The sequence below is a fragment of the Schistocerca piceifrons genome, chromosome 1 (assembly GCF_021461385.2).
Source record: "Schistocerca piceifrons isolate TAMUIC-IGC-003096 chromosome 1, iqSchPice1.1, whole genome shotgun sequence".
NCBI lineage: Eukaryota > Metazoa > Arthropoda > Insecta > Orthoptera > Acrididae > Schistocerca > Schistocerca piceifrons.
This window is the reverse complement of record NC_060138.1, coordinates 776,874,524-776,902,251: the sequence shown is the minus strand read 5'-3', so window position 1 is coordinate 776,902,251 and position 27,728 is coordinate 776,874,524.

Here is a 27,728-nt window from a genome sequence, read left to right as displayed (position 1 = left end):
ACACTGTCACTACCTGAGGTACAACAGCGTTGAATTAATATACGCTACTGGCCATTAAAATTGCTACACCAAGAAGAAATGCAGATGATAAACGGGTATTCATTGGACAAATGTATTATACTAGAAGTGACATGTGATTACATTTTCATGCAATTTGGGTGCATAGATTCTGAGAAATCAGTACCCAGAACAACCACCTCTGGCCGTAATAACGGCCTTGATATGCCTGGGCATCGAGTCAAACAGAGCTTGTATGGCGTGTACAGGTACAGCTGCCCATGCAGCTTCAATACGATACCACAGCTCATCAAGAGTAGTGATTGGCGTATTGTGACGAGCCAGTTGCTCGGCCACCGTTGACCAGACGTTTTCAATTGGTGAGAGATCTGGAGAATGTGCTGGCCAGGGCAGCAGTCGAACATTTTCTGTATCCAGAAAGGCCCGTACAGGGCCTGCAACATGCGGTCGTGCATTATCCTGCTAAATTGTACGGTTTCGCAGGGATCGAATGGAGGGTAGAGCCACAGGCCGTAACACATCTGAAATTTAACGTCCACTGCTCAAAGTTCCGTCAATGCGAACAAGAGATGACCGTGACGGGTAACCAATGGCACACCATACGATCACGCCGGGTGATACGCCATTATGGTGATGACGAATACACGCTTCCAATGTGCATTCACCGCGATGCCGCCAAACACGGATGCGACCATCATCATGCTGTAAACAGAACCTGGATTCATCCGAAAAATGACGTTTTGCCATTCGTGCACCCAGGTCCGTCGTTGAGTACACCATCGCAGGCGCTCCTGTCTATGATGCAGCGTCAAGGGTAACCGCAGCCATGCTGCTGCAAACGTCGTCGAACAGTTCGTGCAGATAGTTGTTGTCTTGCAAACGTCCCCATCTGTTGATTCAGGGATCGAGACGTGGCTGCACGACCGTTACAGCCATGCGGATAAGATGCTTGTCATATCGACTGCTACTGATACGAGGCCGTTGAGATCCAGCACGGCATTCGTATTACCCACCTGAACCCACCGATTCCATATTCTGCTAACAGTCATTGGATTTCGACCAACGCGAGCAGCAATGTCGCGATACGATAAACCGCAATGGCGATAGGCTACAATCCGACCTTTATTAAAGTCGGAAACGTGATGGTTCGCATTTCTCCTCCTTACACGAGGCATCACAACAACGTTTCACCAGTCAACGCCGGTTAACTGCTGTTTATGTATGAGAAATCGGTTGGAAAATTTCCTCATGTGAGCACGTTGTAGGTGTCGCCGCCGGCGCCAACCTTGTGTGAATGCTCTGAAAAGCTAATCATTTGCATATCACAGCATCTTCTTCCTGTCGGTTAAATTTCGCGTCTGTAGCACGTCATCTTCGTGGTGTAGCAATTTTAATGGCCAGTAGTGTAGTTATATTTTCATAACAGGGCAGTTATCGAGTAACTGGAGCCACAATCGTGAGGAGGTGTATCTTTCACAAATGTGCGATATTTGAAAGAATAAATCACCAAGTGTGTTTGCAACTAGAGAGCATTACATTCGTCATTGTTGTAAAAATGGCGCATGCTGTTCTGTCACAAGACAATACAGAAAGAGCATTGTTGTGTGGTACAAGAAGTTTAAACAGACTGGTAGTTTGCTGAATCTTTCATGACCAAAGGGTCAGGCGTAGTTCCAAATCTATTCGACGAGCGTCGATCGTGAATTAGGAAGTTTTGGGACCAAGTCGAGATGAAAGCTTGTGTCGAGCAGCTAGCTCGCGGCTGAAACATTGGCACCGCGCTCGTGACGGCCTGGTTAGAGAATACACGTGTTATCGACATCTAATCCATACGGGACAACCGTGCTATCTTCCGGTAGCAGCAATGTAGAGAGCTAGAGAAAAAAATAGCACATGTGTGCGACTGTATGTATGTATGTGTGTGTGTGTGTGTGTGTGTGTGTGTGTGTGTGTGTGTGCGTGCGTGTGTGTGTGTGTGTGTGTGTGTGTGTGTGTGTGTGTGTGTGTGTGTATACTTTTTTGGTATATAAAAAAGACTAGTTATCTACACGACAGTGAAGATAATTTCATCATTCATTCGCTGTTTTTACATGTGCTCAGTTGACGAGGCACTTGTGTTGAATAGGGAGGACTTTAACATATGTATTTCCTACAAGCGGCAATCAGAGGAATGTATTCACAGTCCTCTTCATGAAGATTGGAAAGATATGATAATGGGAGAAGATATGACAGTTTATTCGGATTACCCAGCAATCAAGAGATGGAAAGACTTGATAGTGAGAGTTTATTCGAGTTACCCTGCAATCAAGAGGGGGACACACCTCTGAGTCAGAAATCAGGCCGTGAGGTGGTGCAACTGTTCCCAACATCAGCGCTTTTTTCTAAAGATGATAAATTACTGCACTCGATGTATGGTTTACTGATAATAAATGAAACTATAGGGGCTGAAGCGAGAATATTCCACGATGCGTCACAACAAATTCCGCACTTTTTCAGTCGAAATAAGTCGAGAAAAAATGTTGCATTACTTATTGAACACGTATTTATTACGTGTTTTACCGCAATGAACTCGGTTATGCGACTTTTTTCTTTAATGTTCGCTGGTAGAAATTTTTCAGCGGAAGTAGAACGGAGCGTTGTTTGATCAGGTGCTTCGACAGTTTATTTTTCCTTCGTAGGACTGAAGCTGGCGGAAGACGTGTAAGGCCAGAGCCAACAGGTCGGTCCCCGACACATCGCCCATTTATGCTGATCTAGCGTATGCTCCGTCTCCCTCGCTACAGCGCGGGAGTCCTGCTCGCCACCTTCCATCATCAGGACCTGCTTCTAGGAATCCTTAATTCACGAGCGATGAACGTCGAGTAGATTTGGAGGGATGCCTGTAGGATCCAACATACTACAAATCTGTCTAAACTCCATAGACCACACAACAAAACTCCTTCCGTATTGTCTCGTGATAGCACAGAACACACTGCTCCATTTTTACTACGACGACGATCTTAATGCTCCCTGTCTGTGAACAACCTTGGTGATTTATTCTTCCATTTGTCACAAAGTTGTAAAATAAATATTGATTGATGATTATGGCTTCGGTGCGTTAACATCTGTTGTTTTGGAAATATAATTACGTTACTTCAGCTGTGTTCTGTCTCAGGTAGTGACGATGTACCTTACACATACTCACAGCAGACACTACGTTTGTTTCGTGAAGTCGGTGTGCACCTGAGTATTCCTATTTCTATACGTCTTAACTATTTTTGCATAGTGTAGTGAACCCTCGATCTGAGGAATAGGTGATAGTCCGATGATACAAATCCTCGCTTTCAGACTTCTTCTCCTGATAGTGTTTCATAGTGGTCCTACAGTGTGGTTCTAATTAAACTTTAAATACTAGTGTGGACGGAGAACTGTTTAAAATATGAGCAAAAAACTTTATAGGATTGCTCTTCAGACTGTTTATCTTTCGGTACAATGAAATACATGCACACACTCGACAAGGGTCTGGACAAGGTGAGCATGGCTTAGTATCACTGAGGGGGAGAGTATTTCCATGGAATAAGGCAGCAGTCTGCATTGGGCCATCACATAGACGATCCCACTCATCTAGGGATAATATTACTTAACGTAACTACACTCATGCTCATAAATTAAGGATAATTGCAGAATGTGGTGCCACACAACAAGGTAATACTCAAAACTGGAGCTAATAGCATAGGCACATAGGGAACACACACGACACAGATCTGTAAGACCACGATATGGGTGATACGTTGAGAAAACCGTCCCGAAACACATGTGCTACAAAACGCCACTGTTTCCTGCGCATGTACCCCGACATCAATATGGGATATGATCACCATGCACACGTACACAGGCCGCACAACGGGTTGGTACACTCTGGATCAGGTGGTCGAGCCGCTGCTGGGGTATAGCCTGCCATTCTTGCACCAGTGCCTATTAGATGTCGTAGGGGTTTGAAGACGTGCAGCGATACGTCGACCGAGAGCGTCCCAGATGTGCTCGGCGGGATTTAGGTCTGGAGAACAGGCAGGCCACTCCATTCGCCTGATATCTTCTGTTTCGAGGTACTCCCCCACGATGGCAGCTCGGTGGGGCCGTGCGTTATCATCCATCAGGGGGACGGTGGGACCCACTGCACCCCTCAAAAGGCTGACATACTGCTGCAAAATGACGTCCCGATACACCTGACCTGTTACAGTTCCTCTGTAAAAGACATGGAGGGGTGTACGTGCACCAATCATAATCCCATCCCCCACAATCAAACCATGACCTCCATACAGGTCCCTTTCAAGGACATTAAGGGGTTGGTATCTGGTTCCTGATCACGCCAGATGAAAACTCGGTAGGAATCACTATTCAGACTATACTTGGACTCGTCCGTGAACATAACCTGGGGCCACTATTCCAATGACCATGTACTGTGTTCTTGACACCAGGCTTTACGGGCTCTCCTGTGACCAGGGGTCAGTGGAATGCACCTTGCAGGTCTCTGGGCGAATAAACCATTTCTGTTCAGTCGTCTGTAGACTGTGTGTCTGGAGACAACTGTTCCAGTGGCTGCAGTAAGGTCCCGAGCAAGACTACCTGCAGTAATCCGTGGCCGTCTGCGGGCACTTATGGTAAGACATCGGTCTTCTTGTGGTGGGCACTTTGTGGCACACGGAGGGCCCGTGCTACGACCTACTGTGTTTGACAAGAGTCCAGTCGCCCTAGTATTCTACCCCTCATAACGTCATCATTATGTGTTCTTTGAGCCATTTTCAACACACAGTCACCATTAACACGTCTGAAAACGTCTGCACACATATTCGCTGCACCGTACTCTGACATGTACCAACACACCTCTGCGTATGTGGACTGCTGCCAGCGCCACCGTGCGACGACGGCAGGTCAAATGCACTGCATGGTCATACACCGAGGTGATTTAAACCCGCAAACCGCCCACCAGTGTGTTGTTTCATCAAGTATCAGCATTATCCTTAATTTATGAGCATGAGTGTATATCGCGGATTTTCAAATACAACCACTGGATGAAACTCACGACGCTGACGAGTTTACAGGCACTCTTGTTTGGAGTTTAACTGATTGTACGCGCATGATTTATGATGATGGTTAGAAACCTATAACCCTCCTACCTCTCCGGCTTATAGGCGTTTCTATATGACCGTGTACCTAAAGTCCCTTATCTGTGGGGAAAAGACATTTACTCCGAAGAATAATGCAAAACCGAGAGGAGTAGGTGAAGTTATAACCGAATCGCCACTGCTCAGTACTTTAGCAATGACGATTAGAAACAAAGTTCGGTTAACTTAGTATACTTATATTACGTAACCTAGTTTTTAATTAACAGTAGTTAGTGGAAAATCTGGGAAATGGAAAGAAGTAACGGTCGCCAGTTCCTCACCGGAACAAGGAGAATTAAACTGAATCTGAACTTTATACTCGTAAGCAAACTTAACGTAAGAATAGTCATAGCGTCATAACGTGGGAACAGTACCTAACGCACACTTTCAAGTACTTCATACCACACATGTCACAGTAGTCAGATAATAATCCAATAGCAAACACATGCAACAAATTATATTAATTTTGAAAGATGAATTAAAGTAAGATTGTTTACTGTCTGTGGACACAAACTTTTCGTAACGTTACTCACCGTAATACTGACTGTCGTAACTGTAGCAAGCAGAAAGATCGTTTGAATTTACTCATTGGTAAGGGTTGTCATTTACCTAGGGGCTACTCTTATATTTATTTGTAATAAAAGTTATAAATTATGCCACAAGACATAAATTAGAACTGTGCTTTGTAAATGAAATTCAGTGTCCAAGTTACGTAAAGTTTTACTTCCAATTTTTTTATTATGGAAGTTATTTTTAGCAAATGACTTAATACTGGCTTTTGCATCATTCTATTTCTGACATTATTCATACCACAGCCAAAGATTTCATTATTACATAATTGTCCAAAAGTTGTAAAAATTATGTTTTTATAATCTAATAAATTAATGTTTACTTCATTTTCAGTTCATTTTCTGCTTACCTCGGTTCGTACAAAGGGATAGGATGGATACTACTTGGATGATGACTTAGGAAAATTGTCTACGTGACAATATGTACGAAAACAATGTTACTTAAGCAGTAAAATTCCAGCTACGCTGGTCAGCCTCTTACGCTTCTAGTTATAAAAAGTCCAGATCTTACTTGACTTTATGATGCCATTTGTTTGTCGAGTGGCTTCATTTAGCGGTAAAATAGGGCACATGTTGATCTTCTTGCCGTACCGTAGCCAATAACAAGGGCCCACAGTATTCTTGATGTTATGCGAATTACTCTTGCTGCATTTGTACTGTGCCCAATAAATGGTCATAGCTTGCCCATATTAAACATTCGCCAAACCAGCATTTCCGTTCTCACTGCTCCGTACTTCGGAAACAGACTTTTTATATCCGCACTTTTGCATAGCCACACCGGCGAATACACACAGCCGACGACATTAACCGTCTCCTCGCGACTCCGAAATGGTACTTTTTTGGCGCGCTTGCACGCCCAGCGGTAATGCATTTATAGTTTACTACACTCTTTGACAATATCTTTTCCATGACTAGGCCAGCGTGTCTACTTACAAAATGTTAACATTCCATGTGTAATCTCTTTCTTAAATAACAAATAGCATTTGTAGCTTGGCAACATATTTACAAGAATAATATTCAGCACAACTAATAAAACAAACTTTGCAAAACACGTAGAAAATGTCGTGGTCTTATAAACTGCCATCTTTTGTTGAGCTTTTTGTGTTTGATGGATTGAGGATGTCTGCAAAACGGCGACTCCTGTCCAGCGTGAAAAGTGGTTGTGCGACCTATTTTTTTATCAGTCTCTTTTTTCTTAACTTGTGCGTTGGCTTCCAGTATTATTAAGCAATGTCTACACTTTTGTTTTAACAGTATCTCTTTGTCAAAAAATTTAGGTAAGGGCTTAACCCAAACATCTATTCTATACTTCTCGTCGATTAATTCGATTGGTGTGAACTCATTGATGAGTGTGGTAAACCATTTATTATTTGTTGAAAGGGCATCACGTCTTTAATCCACTTAGATTGTGTGTGTGGTGTATACGTTCTGTTAAACCTGTTAAAATCACGAAATACCCGTTCTATTGGGCTGGCCTCCTCGAGATGAAATTCGGATACATAAATATGTTTTATGTTTTGTGACCTGACAAATTCTTTCCACTTCGCACTTGTGAAGTTAGATCATTATCATTCAGAATAGTTTTTGGTTTACTCACTCTCACAAGATATTCTTCTCAGTTTACTTGATTAAAGGCTCTTCTGTTACGAGTTTTAGTGGTACACATCTGTAGCTACTTAGAAAACACATCGTACGTGCCTATTACGTATTTCAATCCCCCTTTTGCTGTCGGAAAATGTCCTGCAGCGTCGACTGATACATAGTCAAGGGTTTTTACTGGTGTAATAGGATGTAATTCACTGGATTGTTATCTGTTTAAGTGTTTGGTCTTTTGACTTATTACACATTTCTTGATGACCTGTTGTGCTCAACATCCAGTGTTAGGGTAAAAACAATATTACATTATTTTCTGAGCACACTTGGCTACACACTAATGACCCCACAAGTTGTATGTATGCCTGAAGAAACTGTCCTCATATGTTTCGGGTAAATAAATATGCCAGTTACCAGATTGAGTCGTTCAACAACAAAAAAAACCTCCATTATGTAACTTGTAACGTGTTCTCAAAACTACATCGTCAGTACTTGTTAGTTGTTGTCTTACCTTGTTCCATCGAGTATCTTCCCCTTGAAGCTGTATGGTGGCAGAATAAATGAAGGTCAGATTCGCACCTTACATGAGAGCTTTATACATTGCAACGGGAAGGTGAATATGGCACCTAACTTAAGTCGATGGTAATGAGCAAATTTGCCTAGCAGTATGTAAGGCAAAAAGGGATGACACTCAATCGATGGTAATTAGCACACCATTCCTATAATGCATGTTTGAGCAGATGGTGAAACAAGCAGCGAGAGGTGTTTTAGTTTGGAATTCAGAGGGATATCGCAGAGGCAAAGCCGCGCTACAGGGGGTACCACTTAAAGGGAGCGCTGTCCCAGGCGGAAAGTCAACGACCGACCACGTGACTCAGATGGGGAGAGCAAGTATAATGGCCCATCTGAGGGAGGGCAGGAAAGAAAGCCTTCTGAAAACTGCATTTCGAAATTCCAAATGGATACGAAGCAGGACTAGTGACGCATTTTCGATCACGTGTCCAGTGAGTGGTACATGGCCAAGCCGTTAAAGGCGCTACAGTCTGGAACCGCGCGACCGCTACGGTCGCAGGTTCGAATCCTGCCTCGGGCATGGATGTGTGTGATGTCCTTAGGTTAGTTAGGTTTAAGTAGTTCTAAGTTCTAGGGGACTGATGACCTTAGAAGTTAAGTCCCATAGTGCTCAGATCCATTTGAACCATTTTTTGAGTGGTACACACGTGAGAGAGTCAATGTACTCATTTAGGTGTCTGGAATGGCCACAAAACGTCCGATTGGCGGAAACGCGCTAGGAAGGAGAAAAGAACCAAAGTTTCAACACAATTTAACGGTAAGGACCTTGCAATTGGTAGAGAGAGTTTCCACAAAGTAAAAGGAACGCTCCTATTGCTCGAAAAAATCCGTGACATGAAGAACAAAAGAACTCAGATGAGGAGACAGTTCGACTATGAGTAAGACAAGACGGAAATTTTCGTGGACTCTTCTCTGAACTGGCTTCAAGTGCAGAACGGAGTGCATAATGCTCTGTACGACGCAGAGGAGTAATTTGTGTGAACACTGCATTCACAGTGGCTGGTATCCAGCTAGAAATTAGCTGTAGCATCGTTTAGCTCCAACTGTGGAGAAACAAAGCAGCCAATTAGTTAATTGTTCTTGCGGGAGCTGAGAGGGCATTATAATATGCATACTGCTCCAACCATGTGTGTGTATGTCACCACATTCTAAGACTAGGGATAGGTAAATGATCTCTCGCCTAAAGAGAAACATAGAGAAAGTTCCTGCTGGAAAATTCAGCAAAGGTGTCATTAGTTTTATAGGCATTTCAGTGGAAGAGAGCGGCCTAGCGAACGACAGCTCATCCCAGCTTAAGGTAAATACCGCGTGCAGATGTGTAAACTTGTTGGTCCACCAGCTTGTGTCCACTGTAAACTAGAGCGACCTTGGGTAATCTTTTGCTCATTTTGTGACACAGCAAACCATCTGCCATAGACTTGATTGTCATCCTAAAAATAGTACCGAAATTTGAACTGGAATCGGAAGATTTTCGTAGTACTGACCAACATCATAAAGTAAGTGTAGGAACAATTTTGTAAAGAAACATCTAGTTAAACTTCAATATTGTCGTGTTTAGGATAATTTAACCATCTGAGAGTTAATATTTAATATTGTTGTGTTTAGGATTATATCACTTTTTGATGTTGACGAGATGCATTATTCTGACAAGTGTTTTTTGTTGTCACATTGAAAACTTTGTAAAAGCGGATATTTTTGTGTTAATATTGCGACATTAAACATGTCATTTCAACTTATACAGTTGTCTTCACTCCTAAAATAAGTAAACCACAAAAATATTGCACCTTACAAAGCTGACTCATATTTTTACACGTTTGCACCTAATAGGATGATCATCACACATGAGTAGAATCCCAAAGCTGGATGTTTCTTCTGTTAATTCTGTATATTCACTTAATCCTTGTGGAAGTCTAGACAAGGCATCTGTCAAAATATTCTGTTCACTTTTGACATAAATTAGCTCAAAATCGAACCCTTGAAGAAAATGACATCATCTGGCTAATCTTCATGCAATACTTGACATCAGTAAGAATGAAAGTACTTGATGATCAAAATGTGAGTATGGTGTAATTTTCCCATAGGAAGTACTGGCATCTGCGAAATGCCAATACTGCTGCAAGTGCTTTGAGCTCGATTATGGAATAAGCTCTTTCACATTTTGTCAGTGTGGAACTGGCAAAGCTGATTATATTTACTTTTTGATTTTCACTATCATGGATATCTGAAACAATATTGCCCCCAGATCCTTGAAGAATGTATCAGTACTGATGCAAAACTCTTGTGTCATATCAGGATGTAGTAATATGTCACAGTTTACGAAAGCTTGTTCTATGGCGTCCTTCTGGCAATTTTCTATCCTTAGCTATGTGCGGTTTTTCCTCAAAATATTGAGCAATGCACCACTATTTAGTAGCTGGTGAGGCACATATTTACAGAAGAATGAGACTACACCTATGAATGATTTTAATTTTTTTTTTTTTTTTTAGTTTGTGGGATAGGGAAGTGTCTGGTGGTGTCTAATTTGTGTGGATCAGTCCGAATGCCTCGTGGTGAAATAATGTGACCAAAGAACTTAATGTCTTTTCTGGCAAATTCTGATTTCTTTAAATTAAATGTGACTTCTTAATTGGAAAATCTGTCTAACACACCTCTTAATAGGCTCAAATTCTCATCCCATTCAGCTGTAGCATTACGTAAATCATCCACATAGACTGTACCTTGGCCGGCCGGTGTGGCCTAGCGGTTCTAGGCGCTTCAGTCTGGAACCGCGCCACCGCTTCGGTCGCAGGTTCGAATCCTGCCTCGGGCATGGATGTGTGTGATGTCCTTAGGTTACTTTGGTTTATGTAGTTCTAAGTTCTAGGGGAGTGATGACCTCAGATGATAAGCCCCGTAGTTCTCAGAGCCATTTGACTTTTGACTGTACCTTGACTCAGTTATTGGGGGTCTAGTGCCTTATCCAAAGCTCCAAAAAATACTGCTGCATTTACAGTACGTCAGAATGGTAAAGTGCCAAATTTATAACTTCTACCATTATAGACAAATGCTGTGAATTGTTGGCTATCTAGATGCAACAAGATTTGCCAGTAGATGCTTTTAGATCTGTTGTTGTCAGAAATTTTACTCCATGGAGTTTTAATAACTGCTGCTCTAGGTTTTCTGTTTTGGTTCTTACAGGCATTGTAATTTTGTTAATTTCCCTTGCATCCAAAACAAGTTGCACACTTCTGTCTGGTTTGGCTGCCACTAGATTGGGGCTGGAATATGGCAAGTGACATGACTTAGTAACACTCCAGTTAATAATATGTTCGATCTCATTTCTTACTGCTTCTTTCTTTGTCCAAGGAATTGTATATGATGTACAACAGAAAGTTTCGTGGGGTTATAAGTTCCAAATGATAGACATATCCTTTAATTACTTCTGGTTTCTTTTCAAAACCATGCAAGTATTGCGATAACAGTGTACCTAGTTCTTGTTTCTGTATAGCTGATAAAGTACACGATTCTTCTATCTTACTCTAAATAGCATGTAAAATTGTCATTTCCTCTGTGATCTGTTCATAGCATTGCTCATTCACATGAAAGACTTCTGCATACATCAGATGGATGCTAACTTTAACTGCTAACTGGTTATTCACACAAGACTTTCTTTTCATTAAAGCCCGCATCTCGTGGTCGTGCGGTAGCGTTCTCGCTTCCCACGCCCGGGTTCCCGGGTTCGATTCCCGGCGGGGTCAGGGATTTTCTCTGCCTCGTGATGGCTGGGTGTTGTGTGCTGTCCTTAGGTTAGTTAGGTTTAAGTAGTTCTAAGTTCTAGGGGACTGATGACCATAGATGTTAAGTCCCTTAGTGCTCAGAGCCATTTGAGTCATTCTTTTCATTAAATCAAGTGAAAATTCATTATCGACTGAGTAAAGATAATATTTGCCATTGCCTAGGTCAATTTGCACCTATTGTTGACTGAAAAAGTTCATTCCTAGAAGACAGTTAATTGTTACTTTTTCTACCACTAGGAATTTACAAATAATTGGAATATAGATTTGTAACTTGATGCCTTTTGAGTTACTTCCTATAGCTGTTAAAATACGGCAATTCTGCACAGGTAAAGTAGGTCGGTTTAGTTTACCTTTTATTTCATTGGACAAGCTGTATGAAACAAGATTCATACCCAGTCCTATGTCTAGTATTATATTTAAATCTATTGTTCCTGTTTTGGCATTAATCACCATCTGTACATCATTATTTATTCCTTTTATATCATTTATCTTATGTGTATATAGGTCATCTTGCATATCGATTTCTTTGTCATACCTTAAGAAACAATTGTTTAGTAGCATCATGACTCCTCATCCGTTTTCGGGCTGGTCTAGGCCGACCGATCACCATTTACCATCTGGGGAGACAGAGTGCTGCTGCTCCAATCAGTCACTTCTACAATATTTACAACATGATTGGTACTTTCCAATGTTCTACTCTGCGCATTACTGGCGGGTGCCGTTTCGCTGATTTTGGTTTATGCCGCTCCCATAGCCGTTTTTTTCATAATTGTTACATATGTGTGGATGTTCATTACCGTTCCTATACACTTATTGTCTACTATCATTGGGACCGCACCTGTTATTCCAATCAATATCGTTATCTCTTGGTAGTGAGCCACATTATTTTGTATTGTAATTTCTGTTATTTCTCCCTCAGAAACTGTTACTTTGACGATTACCGAATCTTCCATTACCATTCTGTCCCTGTGGCGGCACGTATGGATGCCAGTAGTAGGGCAAAGGGAATATCAAGACAATTGTTAGTGCAGGTTGCCTACATTAAGGGGCCAACCTATTGTTCTCTTTTGATTGACAACTCCTTAACCTATTGTTCCGTTAAGAGGATTATAACTCTCTGGGTATAACACATCCTTTTGAATGACAAGTTATTACACAGTTGTTTGGTTAAGTGGTTTTCGATGTCATCAATGCCCCTCCTAACCTCTCAGAAACTGACACCACTTCTGATATCAGTTCACTAGCCCTCCCCTTCTCCCATATTGTGATGTAATCCAAGATGATGTCTTGGGAAAAATGGCGGAAAATGGACTCAGTCTGTGTCTAGATGCTGGACTGAGAGGACAGATGTTATTGATTACTGCACTCAATGGATGAGATGTCTGTGCCAGAGAAGAAGGAGTTTAACAGGTATTAGCTTAATCATGTATCTGAGAACTGTGTCGATAGCGATGATATTTGGTGAAAACAGCTGCGCTGTATCAAATAATGAAGATGCAGTAGGATGATACTAAGCTACACTTCGCAACTCATGGTGATAACTGCGTATGCTATAACTGTAGATTATTCAATAAAAATCCAGTCAGCCTTCCAAAGGGCAAGAGGCAAAAGACACTCTGGTGCGCATGCTCCCTGTCCCCAGCAGCCACACTTCGGCTCAAGACATGGCCACGCAGTAGCCGCAGGACTGGCTGTGTACTTCCTGTAGCATTGGAAATACTTGTAGGCTTCCTCCTTACCATCCCTGGTGCACGGATGCCCTTCGCTGTTGTTGAACACAAATTGCTTTGGGAGTTACCAGAATACATATATAACTTGAAGATGTCACAGGAACTAAATGTACCACCGCACAAAGAGAAAGAGTGAGCTTTACAGATGATGCAAGAAATTTAAACAATTTGCGATGCAATTACATGCACGTTTTATTCGGAGGGGTACCACCACCACCACCACTCTCATACATGAACTCTAAAAAAAAAAAAAAAAAAAAAAGAAAGAAAGAAAAAGCGAGGCACACTTGTGACACCATCCCTGAGACACTTTGCGCGCTTTTGTGAGAAATGCCCTTGGCTTTGAGCACAACCTGCTTCAGGAGTTATTAAATACAATTGAAGGTGTCTCTAAATCCACTTTCAAAAAGGTCACTGCACAGTAGCTTTTCTCAGTTTTGTGATGTGTACGGCCATACTTGAACACTGACACTAAAAAGATCGTGGCAAGCAGCACAGGCTTCTTCAGGAGGCCTAAATCCAATGGAATGTGTCTCTGAATAAACTTCCAAAAGAGATCGTTGCACAGTAGTTTGCATCAGTTTTGCGATGTATATCACAACGCTCGAACATGGGCTTAAAAAGATCGCTGCCCATTTGTGAAACCTTCCTGAGACACTTCACATGCTTTGTTGTGAAAAAGATCCTGAAACCTGCAGCATCTGATTTTACACACCAAAACGACGGTGTTTGGAAGTCGAAATAAATATCTCTGTAACTCGAAAAAGGACGCTCATCACTTTTTGAGTTTTAGCTGCCTGTCTGAAAGCACTGCCAGAGAGAGAAAAATTTTTGAACCCTACAGCTGTTGTGGTGTTCATCACTTTCCTGAAACAATGAGTGAGTTTAGTTTTATATTCGCTGCTGCTGGAGTCAGAGACATTATTTTCTTCTCTTCTAGAAGCACATACTGGTGTCTATGCACAAAATCAGAACAATTACACGAACAGAAATCGAAGCACTGTCCTTCAGAAGACAAAAATGACTGGAATTTTCGGTGAATTTCCGATGTCATACAGTTGTTGGTCCGGAGATGCTCTAAAGCCACAAAGGGGGGGGGGGGGGGGGGGGGACGGATATCATCCTGCCCAATCGAACCAGAAGAAGATGGTCTGCTAGGACTTGAACAAAGAAGACAACACGTGACTCTCAGACGTCACAGAAATTTCTGTAGGTACATTGTCCCCATCTTATTAGAACCACTCTGTAGGCACACCTATGCTCTGCAGAAAGGATTCATGGAACTTCTTGTGAATGGAGAATTCTGATTGGTTCTTACCAAATTTACCCACCAAACTGCTGCTGCTGCCAGTATGGGGACACTGTCCGTCATTTTCTGCAGACAGACAAATTACAAGACTTTCAGTGATAAAACTATTTTGTGAAAAAGACTAAACCCTGCAAAAGTGGTCTACAGATCATTAAATATGGGAACTACCACCAAAGACACTTCCTCAATTACACTGCTCTGCTACTGTCGAAGAAAGCTCGAATTTTTCAATGTGAAACTGATCTACAACTGGGGTATATCACCACATACATGTACCTGTAGTAAACACAATTCGTATCTTGTACCATACAAATTCATCACTGTTGTATCCGGCATATAGCTGTTGACCTCTAGACACTCGTACATATACTGCGAAGACATACAGATCCTCAGAAAACCTAAGAACATGCACTGTTATAGTCCTCACAGCACCAGATATTTCCCACAAGGGCGGTCAGTCATCCACCACGGGGAACGGTCACGAGTCAACTGCCCTAGCACATGTTGCCCTGAAATGCGACCAGAGCGCCCTTGGCAGACTGCAGCTCCGAACTGGTGTACAAATAGTGGGCTAGTTTCCCTGGCACAAAGGCGTCGATGTTTCAAGCCTCAACCTGCTTGCTTGTTTATATCTTATTTTCTACAGCCACCTCCAAACTTTGGGATTACAAGAACATATCTATTTTCACACGGTTTGCCAGAATATCATACCATTTATGCGATGGTTCTCGCTATCACGTAAATAGTAGTTTCCTATCGATTCCTTGCACAGAGTGGAAATTATAGCTCTAGAAACCCAAAACTTTAGTGAAGTGCTCTGAGGTGGGACGTCCAGGAAATCACTGAATAACGAGAACTTATCTCATCTGCGAAGATCTTTACATAAAATCCCGAAAATAGAGAATACTGATTCTTCGACTCGTATTTTTTTTTTAACGAGTACCAATGTCAGTGATATAACAGATACCAAATCATCCTTCTACTAAGGTATTCCTCATGCACAGAGAACCAGCAAACGAGCTTCCATCTGTCTTTCACCATCTAGATGCACACAGCACACTCCGTAATCGATGTTGTCTCAACCAAATAAAGACAGGAAATATGCAGAAGCAGTCAACTGGACAACTTACATGGAAGGGAATAAATGTACAGTGCAAACACATGCCCGTATTGAACCTTCTGAAATTTCCACAGAGAACACACATGATCACGAAGGCTTTTCAACACATACTGAGTATTAGTTCGCTGTTTAGCCATCATTCCTGTACCTCAGCTGATCCTCCCTTTCAGAAGGCTCCCAATGTAAGCTGGAAATGCCAATCGTTCTGGCCACAAGCCACTGCCACCATGTACTCCTTACACATCAGGCAGAATTGTCCTGGGAAACCAACCACATACATATTACCAATGTACTTACAATTAAATATTACGATTGCAGCCTCAATCTGATGACATTCAACAAAGAGCAAAGTATCAGAAATACTCCCTCCTGATGGCTGTGCCTCTGGGTATATAAATATCTATACCATTCTTATGACTGGATATAATTTTCCACATAAAGAAGTCTTTCATCTCTTCTGCAGCTAACGCAATTTTCCGCATCAAATCGTCAGATCCATACTTCCGCTTACGACAGGACATAATCATTTTCGTTGCACTTGTCGGAATGCTGACCACAGTACACATACTTTACAAGCCTGTTGATCACAGCGAATCCATCACACATCCCCTATCAAGAATAATACTTCACCAATAAGTGAATGCTTGTGATACCACACAATACGAGAGAAAATCCTCGATGGAAGGATATGTCTAATTTTTTTTGTGGGTGGTACCACTGTGCCTTAGGAAGACAGACATAATCGTCTTACAAGTCACCAGATGTTAAAAACACGATCGCAACGAGTAAGTTACTGTTGCCCTGCATAAAAAGTGGTCTTCGTTCTACATGTGCACCCAAGTATCACTAACGACATCCATGTTAAAAACTATATAAATCGAGGCATGTTATCGCTTCCAAATGAAGTGGTCTTCCACACAAATACCGCGATATTGAATATAGAAGATGATTGCAGGGTGTGTATTAACAGATAGAAAGTGCAGATGCATGTCGCCAATGATGTAAGCTCGTAATGAAATCACCGAATTTAGAAGGTGATTCGGCTAAGGAATGTGGTATGAAGCCGGTTTTTGTAACTCCATCATGCCACCACTAGATATTTCTTCAATATTTGTAATGCATTCTATCCTGATGAAATGTCACAGGTTCTGCGATATATCTACTGGGTTATAGGCAGCGGAGGACAATGATTGATTGAGAATGGTCACATCCAGCAGATGATGTGCTATGCGATGAATAACTTAAAAAGAATACTTCGCTAGATTGATGTCATAAGTAATGTACACTGGCTTTTCATATCTGTAGTGTTGTGATTTCTGGTAGAAATGCTGTCTGCAGTTTGGAATCAGGTCATTCCATTCAACCACATACTTGTGTTAGATCGCAGGAGATGTCTTTTAATGATTACAGCCACTAACCAATCATATTCGTGGCACTCTCATATCTAGAAATGAGTGACGCTTTTCAACCTATCTGCCACAATAAAACTCCAACATGGTTTTAGATGGTCCCTCCGCATCTTGAAACTGTTCCTCAGGCTCTCCCTACCACCCATGCAGCTTTATCCATGTGACCATCTCAATTTAAGTAGGAACTGAGGAGAAGTCAGAGAGCACTATATCTACCACCTTCTGCAACCCATGTAGGAACAGGGTGAGCGGTGTTAATGTGACAGGACCGTTTTTTTACCACTCAGTGGAAGATGGGAACATGCTGTTGTAGTTCAGGTAACCATGTACGGCATGAAAGGCCAACACCAAACGAAGCTTTCTCCTACAACACAAGGTAGTAGAAAAGACCGTACGTACAGTTATTGGAGAAGGGGGAAGGACGATGATTTTGTTACTGCATTGCGATGCATTTCCGTACTACATACAAATACTGTCCGAAGCAGATCAGTATCCCGCAGGTCGCATTCACATCTTTTGCCCAAACATTCTCTCTATCATCGTTACATTGCACCATCCAACAGAGACAAAAACCACAAACTATGAAAGCTCCGCTAACTTCATCCAACAGACAGAGAGAGTTCCTGTTTTGTTGTTTCATACATCTTTTTTTTCTGCTGTAACATGTCCAATCAGTGTATAACTACAGCTTTGTACGCTGCCATACATTTTGTTTTCTCCACCATGACTTCGAGGTCTGTGTCAGGTTCTAAACTGACATTAACACGTTTTGACCTAATGGCTCTCAAAGAAAACTGGACATCGCACAATGTAAATTATGCTGCTGCTCCTACAACACACGTGGGATGACTGAAGTAAAACACAAAGGTGGTGCCTCTTATTGACAAAAATGCGGAAGACATCACAACATACGGAAACTGGAAGAGTTTTGTGGCACTGCACGGCGTCTCCAAACAGCTGCCCAAAGATGATTGATGACCCCTACATTTAAACTCACCTAGTGACAGGGTAGCACATAGCTTGGTGTTCCATTTTGATAGATTCCTCATATTTCTGTCATGTACATGATCACTGTTTCGGTGCTAGCCATCCCTGGAAGGTGTTGCCCTCCAGTAAGACTGTTCCTTCATCTCAAACAAGTTATGTCAGTCAATCATTACGTTGTAATCAACAGCATACCAGTGGATGGATGGGAGGAAAAGACACTGTCGATGTACTGTAAATAACATCACAGTTGATAGTGCAATCAGTTTTAGCAGCCATGTGGGGTAGCCTTGCCATACTTTGTCCAGCTCACCCAGTCAGAAGTTCAAGTCCTCCCTCGGCCATGGGTGTGTGTGTTGTCCTTAGCGCAAAATAGTTTAAGTTAGATTAAGTAGTGTGTAAGCTTAGGAACCAATGACCTCAGCAGTTTGAGCCTATAAGAACTTACTACCAATTTCCAATTTCCTATTTTAGCAGTTTTACCAGTTTTTTTCTGTAATTTAAACACCGACCAGTGACACGGCAGCATGCATCGTAGGGTCCGTACCATCGCTAAACCATCCCTCACTACGTTGCGAGTACCATTGTGAGTGTAGGTACATGACTGTCAAGTATGTCCATTCATTGTTAATTCTAGAACGTATATACCATAGGATATCAGATAGTGATCTACATATTTGCAGAAATTTGACTACAGTACGTAATTTATGATCGCGATTGCCCAACTTTCCCTACATGGATGGCAGTCACAGAACATTCTCGCATTCTTAGGATGAAATTAGAGATTGAAAGACCTCCTCTCATTGTCTTGGACCAACCCCACCCTGTATCGGTGTATAAAAGTGATAAAAGTGCTATAATAATATAACAGGCGGTTAACAAAAAGAAGAAACGTGTTGTTTTTATGCGTGATGAAGCTCCAGATAGGTGGAGTCTGAAGCATATTACGTTAAGTCAACTGCGCTACCAATTCTGTTGTTCTAGTGTCTGGGGTCAGTATCAAGAAGTTATTGGTAAGAGAGGATATAAACACATGCACTCTAATGCATGACCATGTCCAACATCTGACATATATCCACCCTGCAAGATTTCTACCCCACCCACAATGGTGACAAACTTTAAGAAACATCGATTCTGTGTGATACGTGCTCAGTAGAGCTTTCCAGAGATGTATAGCGCCCACTGTTCACATTCAATCATGGTTCAGAAATTATACTACGCTGGCATCAGTCCTATAAAAAGAATGATCCTTAGTAACGTAATAGTGTTACAATATTTACGTTGTTAGAAACACAGTGATCGAACAGATAGCTATATCTAGTGGCAAAAGAATAATAGTATACCACAAAAAAGAAGAAGAAACATGGTGAACAGTGTGATAAAGTTCGGAATACAAAACTGTGCTTAAGTTTCGGAAATGAAGTGGTAGTGCGACCTCCAGACCAGATGAGAGGAAACGCAGATCACAGCAAAGTACCCCACTGAAGGTGCCTTAGAGCAAGAAGAAGGCGAAACGCGTCTGGGAAAAATAAGCAACAAGAAAAGGCGATTTTATTTACAAAACAAGTATATAGCTTTCATATTGCACTGACAGTCAAACGCTGCAAAAGTGGTCTACAGATCATGAATGGAATGGAGTGCGGTATAGTAGCCGCAGTTTGGGGTCTCTCGTGCATGTCTCTACCGTCAGGGTACCGCAACGGAGGTCAAAACCGCCCAGTGTCCTAATTACAGATCACGTTGCTAAATACCACCGAGAATGGACCGCATATCGGCCTTCTTTGATTTTGCGGTCCACAAATAAAACTTCAAGTGGCGGCATTCTGTTGATTGGGAAATACCAGACTCGCTTCCTGTCTTTGTCTTTCTCAACAGGCTACTTACCCCAGGCAAATTAGTAAGAAAATCAGAAAATGGGGAAAATGTATAAAGTTTTTAAACTTCTCCTTTTATCCCCTCCAAAAGTCAATTTGTACCATATTTTAAATTTATATGCATAATCTTCTACAGAACGCTGGACTGGTTGAAGTGCGTAAGGTATGTCGACGTGAATATATTAAGGAACGTAATATAAGGAAACTAATTAATGAGAATGTTGTACAAACAGATGAGAAAAGTTTCAGATCCGTTTCCTCTTACCCATTCAATTTAAAAAAAAAGACTGTTTCATATGTCACAGAGGCGGAAACAGAAAAACCACTCCACAAACGCCGTGGAGTGTTTGAAGTTCGCTTTTTTACTGTGAAACATACGCTGCTTGAGAAAACAGAGAAATGCGATGATGATTTCGGAAGAAAGGTTGCCGAACGCATGAACAGTGTTTTGTGTTTGGTAGGTACAGAAGCGCATTATCATCAGGATTGCTGTGCTAAATTAGTGTCGAACCCCTCATCTGTTTGAAAAAGAGGCCGCCCTCAAGATAATTACTTTGATGCCGCTTTTCAAGAATTATGCAGATTTATAGATAGCTCAGAGGAATTGCAATTTTCACTACTCGATTTGTTGCAGAAAGTTAATGAATGTCTCCAAGAAGGAGAGGCAATGACTATAAAAACTCTGAAAAACAAACTGACTGAACACTTCGGTGACGGGGTCTTGTTAGCCAAATTGCCAAAAAATCCCCCAGTTGTATGTTTTCGAGGCAGTGGTCACAAACTTTTGAATCAATGTACAATGAACGAGCTGTTAATGAAAAAGATGAAAGAAAGAGAATAGTAGAAGCAGCAGCAGCTATCATACGTGATGATATAAGAACGACGTCTTACAGTATAGCCGATTATCCAGATATCAATGACTTGACAGAGAATTCTGAAGTTATGGTTCCTCGTCCTGTCTCCAACATGGGTTGCTGCTCTTCATATAGCACTGTGGCTTTATTTGAGGCTTCTGCCATTCAGTTCTGGAAGCCAAATATATGATTCGTTGTTGCAGTTTTTTTTCGACAGTGCTGAGTTGAATATTGCAACAATGACGGGCAAAGGTACATTTCACACTACGGGTGGTTCAAAAATGGTTCAAATGGCTCTGAGCACTACGGTAATTAACATCTGAGGTCATCAGTCCCCTAGAACTTAGAACTACTTAAACCTAACTAACCTAAGGACATCACACACATCCATGACCGAGGCAGGATTCGAACCTGCGACCGTAGCGGTTGCGCAGTTCCAGACCGAAGCACCTAGAACCGCTTGGCCACTCCGGCCGGCCTATGGGTGGAATCAGGCGTGTGACTCCTGGAAGAACGATAGAACATCAGAAAGTAACGAAACTTTCTATCATGCCGAGCTCTACTGAAACAGCAAGTGCCCAAAAAAATACACTGCTAACATTTCGAAGGCAGAATAGGGTTGGAATTGCAGAAATTGTTCTGCAAAATGTCTACTCAGAACAATGATTCATTAAAGCAACAGTACCTACCAATCACGATTTTACTTGGATGCTGTGAAAGTTTATACAGCTTTCTATTACTGCATGGCGAGGTTTTATGGAGAAAATCACAACTGGAAAACCTTATACGCAATCAAATGTATTAGCGCTTCCATTCATCAACAACTCACCCACAGATTAAAGCACTATTTTAACTGCTTTAACTTATGACATCGTGTAGAGTAAGAAGACCACACAGCAAACATGTTTCGTGACGTTTGATAAACCACTCTACATGAAAGCTAAAGATATAGTTGCAGTGGGGGCTAATGGAGGGAATGAGCTATTCATTAATGCAGTTATTCGATTAGAATGCTTTCACTTGATAATGTCTTTTCTAGGAGCAATAGGATTCTTAATGAGAGACAGTAGAGTTTCAACTTTTGGGGACCCTATATGCTGTAGCATCTGTTCCCCATATACTTTCTGGTTGTGTATACACGAGGGAAATTCAGGCTCACTCTGCAGTCATGTGTGCTCTTTCCATCATAACACTGGAGCAAATGGCAGTCATGGAGGAGGAGATACAACATATTAAAGACTGTATGTCTCCTTTGAGTGGTAACGGTGCATCTTTCGGCGATTTGGAAAAAGATCAAGTGACTGAAAAGCTGAAAAATAAATTTATCAACACAATGGATGATATTAAGCAAAGAGGAAAAACTTACCAGTTATTGATACAATACATTCAGCTTGTCATCTTAGCATTGCATTTCATCAAGGCAGAGCGTATAGGGAATTGTGAGCCCCATATAGAATGTGTAAGAGGTTGTTGTTGTTGTGGTCTTCAGTCCTGAGACTGGTTTGATGCAGCACTCCACTCTACTCTATCCTGTTCAAGCTTCTTCATCTCCCAGTACCTACTGCAACCTACATCCTTCTGAATCTACTTGGTGTATTCATCTCTTGGTCTCCCTCTGCGATTTTTACCCTCCATGCTGCCCTCCAAGACTAAATTGGTGATCCCTTGATGCCTCAGAACATGTCCTACCAATCGATCCCTTCTTCTAGTCGAGTTGTGCCACAAACTTCTCTTCTCTCCAATCCTCTTCAACACCTCCTCATTAGTTATGTGATCTACCCATCTAATCTTCAGCATTCTTCTGTAGCACCACATTTAGAAAGCTTCTATTCTCTTCTTGTCTAAACTATTTATCGTCCATGTTTCACTTCCATACATGGCTACACTCCATACAAATACTTTCAGAAACGACTTCCTGACACTTAAATCTATACTCGATGTTAACAAATTTCTCTTCTTCAGAAACGCTTTCCTTCCCATTGGCAGTCTACATTTTATATCCTTTCTACTTCGACCATTATCAGTTATTTTGCTCCCCAAATAGCAAAACTCCTTTACTACTTTCAATGTCTCATTTCCTAATCTAATTCCCTCAGCATCATCCGACTTAATTCGACTACATTCCATTATCCTCGTTCTGCTTTTGTTGATGTTCATCTTATATCCTCGTTTCAAGACACTGTCCATTCCGCTCAACTGCCCTTCCAAGTCCTTTGCTGTCTCTGACAGAATTACAATGTCATCGGCGAAACTCAAAGTTTTTATTTCTTCTCCATGGATTTAAAACCTACTCCGAATTTTTCTTTTGTTTCCTTCACTGCTTGCTCAATATACAGATTGAATAACATCGGGGAGAGGCTACAACCCTGTCTCACTCCCCTCGCAACCACTGCTTCCCTTTCATGCCCCTCAACTCTTATAACTGCCATTTGGTTTCTATAGAAATTGTAAATAGCCTTTCGCTCCCTATATTTTACCTCTGCCACCTTCAGAATTTGAAAGATAGTATTCCAGTCAACATTGTCAAAAGCTTTCTCTAAGTCTACAAATGCTAGAAACGTAGGTTTGCCTTTCCTTAATCTAGCTTCTAAGATAAGTCGTAGGATCAGTATTGCCTTCCGTGTTCCAATATTTCTACGGAATCCAAACTGATCTTCCCCTAGGGCGGCTTCTACTAGTTTTTCCTTTCGTCTGTAAAGAATTCGCGTTAGTATTTTGAAGCTGTGGCTTATTAAACTTATTGTTCGGTAATTTTCACATCCGTCAACACATTACATGCAACTGGACACTTTCCTTATGCTAAGGCGTGTCATTTGTACCTCCAGGACATGGAAAAACTGAAAGGAAGTATGAAACACGTGGAGGGATTGGTGTGGAGTATGGACCGACATGACGATAGGACAAACGCTTATGAGGAACCTGAGGAGTGTTGGAGGTGTTTCACACGGAAGAGGTTTCATCGATAGTGTGTTCAACTGATGGATATGCAACATATCGATATCCCATGACGTATGTGAAGCTATGGACCAGTTCTGAAAATTACATTCGGTTTCGGGTGATCAACATGTTGAACTGAGAAGTGGGAAGATAGAAATTGACCACAAAATTCGCAGAACATTTCATTTGTTTATAAGGAGCAATTGTTTTCATTAGGTTCTGGATTAGTAGCTTCTCAGGAAGTAAACTGCTACAAAGCTGTGTCTGTTGGTGAAAAAGCTCTTCGAACAATAGTTATTGTCTTGCCAAAATCCGGTTCTCTGAAGCTTCAGCGATCCAGCATGGTTAGGAGAATATGCATGTCAACTGTTAGGGTTGAAAAAAATGTAACTGAAGTAGATACAACCCAGTTATTTCAAAGAATATTGTGCACGTTTCATTCATCTGATGATTGCTTCACGTGCGAATTGTCGAGTGTACCAATGTCTCTGTTTGACAACAGTGGGTTGACAAGGAATATTGACAACAATGGGTCGAAGTTTTTTGTTATAGATGGAGGGTTTCTTATCCGCCATGTCCTGTGGCCCGAAAATGAAACTTTTGGTGACATTCATAAAACCTTAATAGCTTATATTCAGAGACATTATAAAGATGATGCTGCTGTTGTATTTGACGGATATTCGGAAAGTTCTCTGAACATAAAACTATTCAACGCCAAAGGCAGACCTCACGAGAATTTTCCTTTAATGACGAGACGTTATGTGCTGAATCACAGTCGGCCATTCTTAGTAACCTCAGCAATAAGGAAATGATTATTACACAGCTTGCGCCAAAACTAGGCAGTTTTTATTGAAACCAGGATTGCGGATGACGTTGCAGATGTTGAAATTGTTGCAAAAGCAATAAATGCCTCAAAATTTTTGCAGCAAGTGATTATAGTGGGTCAAGATGTAGATATTCTTGTGCTACTTATCGCTCTTTCTCGAGACGACGCAGACATAATCCTGGCCTCAGAACAAGGTGTTACAGTTCTAAAGATATACTTAACTCCTCATTCATTCATGAATGCAAGAATTCAGTACTGTTTCTTCATGCAGTAAGTGGTTGCGGCAGTACTACAGCCTTGTTTGAACTATTCAACTGGTTTCCCCAACTTCATAATATTCCATTGATATTCAACGATCCTGCTTCCTCTCTTGATACCATTGCAAAAGCAGAAGAGAAATTTACACTCTGTCTCTACACACAAAAACACTGGAGAGTCCTGATTATGACAACTTCAATCCATTCGATTTAAATGTTTTAACGTACTTGTGGGTCAGGCAAAGAATGCTGTCATACTCTCTCGCTTGCCACCCACTACTGATGCAGGGCGCCTCCACTCTTACCGAGTTTACCTACAAGTCCAGCTATGGCTGGGGAACAACTTGGATCCCAGAAACTGGGGCTGGAGGGAATCAAACTCATCCCTCTCCCCGATTCACATGAAACGACCAACTGCTCCAGAGAAAATACTGCTACTTATTTCATGCGGCTGCACTCAAGGCTGCGGAAGAAAGTGCGGATGTGTGAAAACTGACCTACTGACTGCTAAAACTGTCGGGGACAAAGCTGCCCTAATGTGCCTCGCAGTTATTTGACAGAAGATTTGGATGACGGTTTTATGTAAAAAAATATTCGCAAGAATTAATTTTTTTGATAGATATTGTGGTATTTTAATTTTCTAATTGCTGCACATACGACTGTAAATAATTGTTCATTAGTTTTACGGTAATTCTTAATTTTCATGAATAATAATTTTCATTCCAATAATTTCAGTTGCATAAACCTAAAGTAAAAGACTGTAAAGCAGAATTGTTCCGTATAAATAAAAGTCTGTTTTAAAAGAAATTTCGCTTTCTTTTACCTTCAAATTTTAACACTCATAAACTAATTGCCTTGCTTAAACATGCATTTGACCCAATCTGAACAGAATTTTACCAGAAATATTTTCTGTCAGAGGTAATTTCATTAAATGCACCGTGTTTCGTAAAGTTTAAAGAAGGAAAATAAATTAAATTAAGAGGGGGAGGGGGAAGCTCCTTGGATAGGGGAGGGAACTCTTCCGTTTTTTACTCCTACATCCCCCAACAGTGTTTTTCCAAAGTTTCAAAATTTAACAATTTGTTTTCCTAATTTGCCTGGACTAACTCCCTGATTGTCTGTGTGAACCAACGTTCTGAAACATACAAACAGAGGTTTCTATCTCTCCTCAGAATACAGTGTTCCTATTGGCTAAAGCTGACGACAAAGGCAGACTGATACAATTTCGATATCAAGAAAAGAGTGAAATAAGCCATTTGCACTATCCTATCACATCAACTGTTTAACAATTTACATCATTCAAACAGATCGCATAAAACACTCACTTTCACCTTACGATAATTCTTCTTCATAATAAAACGTATTTTCTATGTTCGAGTATCACATACAAACATTATACAAATCAAGTAATGAAATTTCCACCACAAATAGATTGTAGTGCTAAATATATCTGAGGTCATGTACGCACCAACGTTTGGAAGCACAAATACCCTCCTCCACCTCAACTTTCCACACCCGAACGCATGTGTGCACACAATACAACTATCAGAAACAATAAATTGATCAATCGGGAGGTTGAGTTCGCGATTGAGTTTTTAAAAGAACTGCAGAACTTCTAAATTGGTTCTTCCACTACATACGGAAAAAGGAGGATGGGGAAGGTTCTAGTGCGTGATAGGATAGAGACAACAGCAAATACCACTACAAGACAGAGTCCACTGCAATTTATTTAGAAGCGCTAAACATGACACACTTAAACCACTATCCACTCCGTAGCAATAGTTGTCATGACGAGATGTCGGAGATAGCTGAAAACACCCGCACACCCTTCGCGCTCCTGTCCTGAGGTCCACACGCAGCGTGCCCGCCCCCAAGTGTACCGCCAGCGTCGCGTACAGAGGTCAATGAAAATTTCCGCCGCATCCGCAGTCGCAGTCGTGGATGCCATGTGTGCGCCAGAGTGCGCCACCCCCGGCAGCGGGGGAATCCAGACATGATAGGAGTGGTAGCAATTCGCATGTCCAGTGCAAATGTCCATCATTTTGAATTTTCTCTGACGCAAAACACACACACATTCGCTACTGTCGCGCACACCCAGCACACTGGTCACTTTGGCAGCAAGATCAGACAGATAGGGGCATTCTTTGTACACGTCAAGGGCCGAGCTAATCCATTACTTCCAGTTGCCGATTCCTCGTGACCGCCCTTGCAGGCAGCCGCAGTGCACTGCGAAACAAGGAGCTGCAGTTTGTACGTATAGTTATTCTAAACATAGATCTACCCGTCTAAAAAAAATCTGTCTTACACAGTCCAAGGCAACGATGTTGTTGACCATAAGCCTCGAATTTCTCACGAGAAATGTAAATTCATCCCGGTTATATGAATTATTTTCGAAGATCGACGAAATCGGATAATACATACGATTCCATGTAGCAAAAGTATCGTTACTTGTTGTGAAAATCCTGTACAGGACTATGGCAAAGGCTATATTCCTTCTAAGTATTCTTTCATCAGGTAGAAAAATATATTTCCTTATCTGTCACTTCATGCACCACAGGACTAGAATATTAAACTCATTTTTGGTCATGACGGAGTACTGAGATCTACCACTGTCACAGGACGCCTCTTCACTTTCGAACTCTCTTAAGATAACCAAAGTCTCGCCACGTAAGGTAACATCACAGAGAAGTCGTAAATATCACTTTATCACTTTATACATTCGGTAACACATCTAATTTTATTTCAATGGCAGTCT